This window comes from Mizuhopecten yessoensis, unplaced genomic scaffold (assembly GCF_002113885.1).
Source record: "Mizuhopecten yessoensis strain PY_sf001 unplaced genomic scaffold, ASM211388v2 scaffold716359, whole genome shotgun sequence".
NCBI lineage: Eukaryota > Metazoa > Mollusca > Bivalvia > Pectinida > Pectinidae > Mizuhopecten > Mizuhopecten yessoensis.
The window spans coordinates 915969-923726 of NW_018480077.1; positions in this window are offsets into that span (position 1 = coordinate 915969).

The following is a 7758-nucleotide window of genomic DNA, read 5'->3' on the forward strand; positions in this document are numbered from 1 at the left end:
TACAGCGTGACTATACAAGGACAAACTCTACAGCGTGACTATACAAGGACAAAATCTACAGTAGGATTTTCAAGGGCAACTTATGCACTCTGACTTTACAAACTCTACAGCGTGACTATACAATAACAAACTCTAAAGCGTAACTTAACAAGGACAAACACCACAGCGTGACTATACAAAGACAAACTCTACAACGTGACTATACAAGGATAAACTCTACAACATGACTATACAAGGACAAACTCTACAGCGTGACTATACAAGGACAAACTCTACAGCGTGCCTATACAAGGACAAACTCTACAGCGTGACTATACAATAACAAACTCTACAACGTAACTTAACAAGGACAAACACTACAGCGTGACTATACAAAGACAAACTCTACAACATGACTATACAAGGACAAACTCTACAGCGTGACTATACAAGGAAAAACCGACCAGTTTGACTATACAAGGACAAACTCTACAACGTGACTATACAAGGACAAACTCTACCGCGTAACTATACAATAACAAACTCTATAGCGTGACTATACAATAACAAACTCTACAGCGTGAGTATACAAGGACACACTCTACAACGTGACTATACAAAGAAATACCGACCAGTGTGACTATACAAGGACAAACTCTACCGCGTAACTATACAAGAAAAAACTCTTCAATGAAACTATACAAGGAAATACCGACCAGCGTTACTATACAAGGACAAACCCTACAGCGTGACTATACGAGGACAAACTCTACAGCGTGACTATATAAGGATGAACTCTACAGCGTGACTATACAAGACAAACACTACAGCGTGACCTCAAAATGACAAACTCCACAGCGTTAGCACACAAGGAATATAAGTGAATACGGAAGGACAACTACAGGAATCAAAAAAAAACAACGACATCTCAGCTCGAAGACAATATTTTGATATGTTTATGATTCAAGGAGATAAATAGAATCTTTCACCCTCCTTGGGAGTAAGATAAGGTGATTTCAGCCCAAGCGGAAAGTTATTAAATTGTCAAGTATGAGGCTTTCCGAGTGTTTGGCATCATAAGGATTTTTCTTAGAGTTACGTTGTGGTGATTCTCGGTATTACAAAAATAACACTGTGTTAACACGTTTATCTATTTTGCTGAGATAAGGGAATAGTAAACGCCTTGATCTGTAGGTAATAGTGTTGACAAGTCTAAGAAGATGTGAAAGTGTTACAGTACATTTGGTTTCCTTTATTGTGTATTGTGGTTTCCATTATTGTGTATTGTGGTTTCCTTTATTATGTATTGTGGTTTCCATTATTGTGTATTGTGGTTTCCGTTATTGTGTATTGTGGTTTCCTTTATTGTGTATTGTGGTTTCCTTTATTGTGTATTGTGGTTTCCGTTATTGTAGTACACAATGTATACGTTCACTATAATGATAAACTACTATTCTTCCTGATTATCTTAAATACGATTATTCGTATTTCAAATATTTCACAGCATACCCCCTACACATCGTTCATTGGGCGTGGTCATATTTACGTCAGTCAGATCATATCTTTCACACATCCCTAAAATCGATATTTATCTCCATCAACTAACCTATCGCACCTGTGTGATATCTTACCTTTACATAAACAGACATTTATGTCGTCACGGCAGGTAAAATAACATGTATCGGAATGGTCACATTACAAATTAATTAGCTGGACATGGCATGGGGAATAGGTATCGGAATGGTCACATTACGAATTGATTAGCTAGACATGGCATGGGGAATAGTCGACCAAATGGTGTTGACCAATGTGATGGTGCTTATAACATTTATTCCAAACATGGACCTTGTGTTGTGTACTACATTCCGGACTAGTCTCTGAATCAATGTAAGTTTTTGAAAATGATTTGTTGTGTGTGTGTTTTTCATTTTTTTTTGTGAGATTTGAAGATTAACACGTCTTTACTTTGACATTCGTCTCCTTTTCCTTTTCAATGGATTTCATCACTACAAACAAAGGAAAAGTTTTATATAAATGACTTTTGACAATGATTTTTGCGCTTGTAGCGCTTGGTTAAATTTACCGTGCCGCAATCTGTCGAAAAAGCTGTGGTTAAATTTGCTGCAATAAAATTCCATAAATGCTAGAATTATATTGGATGGAAAAGATTTAAAATATCAATTACTTATATTTATGTCAAGAGTATAAGCATGCGAAGCATTTTCCTTACGGCAACTTCTCGCACCAGAAGCAGGGATGATGCCATGTTCACGTCATCATTATGCATACGCGAACTCCCGAGATCTCACCAGAACAATCCACAAATAGCCACTATATCTTTGACTGGTTCAGATATAACGTTTACACAATAAAAGTGCCAAGTTTTACATCAACCGGCCTGGCAACTCTCAGTGGCGGACGAACCTTTGATTCCTCCTTAAGCGCTTTCCATTGTTCTAAGGCTTCATTGCTGTAAAGAAAATCCATTTATATTATGTACACAAAATTTCCAAATCTCCTATAATCTATCTTGGCGTATAGCTCACTGTTTTAGGGCCATATTGCTGCATTTGTTCGGAGTAATGTCCCTTTGGTAATTATATTGTGACAATAAATCCTACAGTTTTTGACCAAAGGTAATAAGAAGGACGGTGTTTTTCAGACCGTTTCGTGTCCTGTTTATTACAATGATAAATTTCCGCTCTTTGATCTAAGAATTGTTTCAATGAGTTACGACTGAACAACTCTTATCAAACACAAATTATCTATATGTTCATAGATTAAAAAGCTAAAAGGTTGTGTTTTCGGGGGATATGCTGCCCCTCGGCAGCTCTCTTGTTTCCGGATTGTGTCAGAATCACTTCGGTTACTTTAAATTAATACACAGCTGAGATCGTCCTGGTATATAAGAACTAGTATAAGAATGTCAAAGAGGCTCAAAGGCATCTTCCCCTGTTTTTTTTTTTTTTTTTTGTGGGAGACTTTGACATTTTTCCAACGTACATTTTGCCGTCGAACTGTAATCGTTCGATGGCATGATCACGGCGGTAAGAATGTAATATTTGATTTCGTGACTAGTGTCAATAACACGATAGTGGGAAATCACATCCTGTTATGTATCTAACGTGTCCGTGGTTAATACAAGGAATAGACAACGTTGTTGTAGTTCAAAAATCAATTGTAGATTTTTTTTATTTTCATTTTTATCAAATATTATGTTTAAACTATTTTATCATAGAAGCTGTCTTTAACTGTTGATTCGAAAATAAAAAGTGTTAGGTTGACATGTTTGAACAAGAGGGGTCTTTAACTTCATTGTAGAAAGTGCACTCACTGAGCAGTGACAATATCTCCGACGTTTTTCATTTCATATTGAGAAAATTCGTTTCTACACGCAAAGCTAGGATATATTTGGCTCAAAGGGAGGGAGGAAGCCGAATTGATCGTGTATGCCCAGGACTTATCACTAAAATATTTCTCCTATCCAAAATCTAAACTGAATTTTCGTTGACATCAGTAGTGGAAGGGTTGAAGAAAGACAAGGTTAATAATGTCTTCAGGGTGATAACGTCAGGTGGACAGGAGAGGATGAGTCGACTTACATGAGGTCAATGGTCTGTGAGTTAGGCAGATACAGTGACAGACATTCTACTGAGACGTATATAATGGGTGGTATATGCTTGTTTGTTTGTGCTTTACGTCTTAATAACAATTATGATCATTTAAGGACGAGCCAGGTTTTGATGGTTAAGGAAAACCAGAGTCCCTTGAGAAAAACCACAGACCTGAGGCCAATACATGAGGCGTCAAACCTGTGACTCAGTGGTGGAGGGCTAGTGATTATATACGGTCAAACACCTTAACCATCGCGGCCCCTTTTGGGGGTTAGAAGGCAGCAGTGAAAAGGAACGGGTAAACGGTCAGGAGGAAGAGATGCTTATGCAAAAGGAGGGGGTAACTGATGAGAGATATATGGAAAAAAACTGTATAAAATCTAGTAAATTGATGCCAAAATAATATTAGAATAAAATATGTTCTGCCTATGGCAGGCCAAGTTGTCATTTATGCATGGAGCAATGTTGATCCAGTACTTAACCAAATTATATAAGATATCTTATTTAATTATATAAGATATCTTATATACTTTATGAGATATCTTATATACTTTAAGAGATATATTATATACTTTATGAGATATCTTATATAATAAATGAGATATCTTATATATTTTATAAGATATCTTATATACCTTTCTTTATAAGATATCTCATAAAAGATATAAGATATCTTATATATTATATAAGATATCTCGTAAAAGATATAAGATATCTTATAAAGAAAATAAAATGAGATATCTTATATCTTTTATAAGATACCTTATATAATATATAAGATATCTTATAAACAAAATTAAATAAGATATCTTATATAATTCGGTTATAAGATATCTTATAAAGAACGAGTTTGAATTTGAGATAATAAACCCTCCTCCACAGCGCTTGGTAAAGCATTAAATCGAAAGCCTTAGTTTCGTATCTCTTAACCGGAAATGAAGTATATGAAAGTAAAAGTAGGAGTTTAATGCCGCCAAATAGGTCTGGTTAGAGCGGTATTAACATTATTTTAAAAGGTTAAGCTTTATAAAGTAGATGGGGGTAAGTGGTGGAGAAAGGGATGTTCCTATGTATTTCATAACTGAAGGAAAACGATCCTACTGCATGTATTACTTACAATTTATTCATTAAAATGTTTTATCTTGATTTTCTTCACGGATTTCCTCTAAATGTTTTTAAAGTAATTTGATAAAATTGTAATATTACCCGTACAAATTCACAGACAGGTAATTAACATTTATTAATTGTTTTCAGACTGGTTATAAACTTGTATTAACTATAACAAACATATTAGGAACATTTATTAATTGTTTAGGCTGCTAATATCACAGACCGCATTAAAGCCATTTTGGTCTCTGTGGAGTATAACATATAGATAGACATAGGAACACATTTTTTTTATTTACTGTTTCAGACTGGTCATACACCTGTATTTCTTATCACAGACAGGCTATGTATCTTTAATTATATTGTTTCAGATAAAATTCTTTTAACTATCACAGACATTAAAGAACATAGTTATGTATTTGTAATTCTATGTTCTATCAATATACTGTAATGTAAGGAACATTAATTCATTGTTTCAAACTGGTTATAAACTTGTATTTACTTATACTATTACAGACAAGAAGTAATATTTCATTATTTGATACATATGTATACAGATAAGTGATATTTCATCATCAGGTGCATGTTCTTTAAAGTCTTTGAGATATTGATCACTAGATATATTTTGTGGAGAAACAATTGTATTTTGTGACCTAAAAGTCATTTCACACAAGCCAGATACATGGTAACACTTACAGCATGTCTGTATTAGTAATTACATGTGTAATACCTGTCTGTGATAGTATAGTCATGTGTAATACATGTATGTAGTAGTACATGTTTAATACCTGTCTGTAGTAGTATTTATATGTGTAATACCTATCTGTGATAGTATATGCATGTGTAGTACCTGTCTGTAGTTGTAATTACATGTGTAATACCTATCTGTGATAATATATACATGGGTAATACCTGTCTGTAATAGTAAATACATGTGTAATACCTGTCTGTAGTAGTAACTACATGTGTTATACCTGGATGTAGTAATATATATATATATATTGCTGAGCATCAAAACTTGGATACACTTTTGTTAGAAAGACTTGTCCTAACTCAGTGCCTCTTGTTTATTATAAAACACAACAAAGATATCTTTATAAAGAAATATTGAGAAGGTTATATAATGATTTGTATACAGATTATGCAAACTAGTAAACATATCTTATATGTTTATAAGATATCTCATATGTTTATAAGATATCTTATATAATTTATAAGATATCTTATATACTATATGAGATATCTTATATAATTTGGTTAAGTACTGGATCAACATTGCTCCATGAATAAATGACAACTTGGCTTGCCATATCTGCCCCATACGTTCATTGCGTCGAGTAAGGCCTCACTAGTTTTACTGAAAAAAATCCAGCAAACAGAGAAAGTTACCCATAAAAGCCTTTTTAACGTTGAAGATCTTACGACTTACAACACGAGCAGATCCGGCAGAAGGAGGAGGATACAATGAATAAGGAAGGGAAAGATGAAAGCAGCGACGATGGGAAGCCCAAGTGTGTGGAATGACCTAGTTTAACCCACACCAACATAATACACATAGATAGGATTAGTGGATAATACACACAGATAGGATTAGTGGAGAATCCCAAATATAACCAATGTGCCTTTAACATATATCGCCTTCCTGTTTCGTACCGCTTACACAGGAACTAGAAAAGAGCAGGACAAAGAAAGTCAATATTAATATTCACTGAGGTATAAATGAATGGGAGATGAGAATAAGATCTTGGCATTAAGTTCTTTTTTGTGTGTTTGAGAAGGATACGGCCTTATAAAGTGTTGTGGTCATCCAGAATGGAGAATCTGGTGGGACAAGGTGCGAAACAACACATACGAGGGAGTAGGTAAAACATATGAATTGTCCAGTGGTCTATAAATGCTTACAGCACAACCCTGATGGATGAGGATGCTATTACGGCGTTAGAGCTAGGGACCAGAACCCTAGCTGTTATGGAGCTTGGGAATGAAGAGGGAGAGTATCCAAATGCTTGTGAGTGCAGCTGGAACTGGCGTACGGAGAGGGCTTTAGGACTGGGGTTGAAATCTTCTGTGAAAGATGAATCTGTCTGATAACACATATGGTAAAACAACAATAACAACAGCTGTATTCAGGAACTACTTTCAGGATTTACCAAAATCGACATGAATATATCTGTATTAAGTGTTTAACCGATAAGTTTAGGAATGTCTTCCTTCAACAGATATGAATTTGAGAAACAGATTATTTATGATAAGAATTTGATAAAAAAAACAACATCGTCAACACAAAGCCGATACAAAAGACAACAAAAACGGATGAGGCACCAAAACAAAAGGAAACACATCATGGATTCTTCGAAATAAAAATTGTAGACGAAACTGAGTGCTCTGGAGGGTAAAGCTTTCTTCAAAGTATATAAGTTTCCAGTGACATTGTTGTAGGTCATGAATGGACCAACAGCAAAGTCACCAGTGACTGTGAGGTTAGATTGTAACTATAGGGAGGGTCACGATAACTCTTGGTACAAATTGTAAGGTATTTTAGGTAGAAGTCTGTGGAAAGGATGTGAATCGCTGGTTTGTAAAAGGTCACACACACATTTACCACAATGATCATACATGTCAGGACAAAATTTGCCATCGTGTATTATTTTTTGTTATGTTATAAAGCAAAACGTTCACACGTGCATGTGTACACACATAACACTACTGGAAACACAACGATGCTAGCGAGTGTTTAATAACGTTAATGCTCTTTACAAATAGCATGCTTAGTTAACATGCATGTTTATTTTCTCATACGAATCTTGTACATTAATATACTGTGAACTATCAAGAGGTGATTTTATTTTGTATTCAATTTAAAACTTATATTGATATTGGTACCGAGGGGGAGAGGGATAAGGTATTCAATAATATATTTTAAGTGATTATTCTTCATTCAAGGTAACATACGAATTTATATCTTTAATGTAAGTAACTGTTTAATGATTTTCCCTGCATAGGAAGATACATGTAATCGTTTCACTCGCACAGGTGGGTAAACGTTCATAAAATGTAC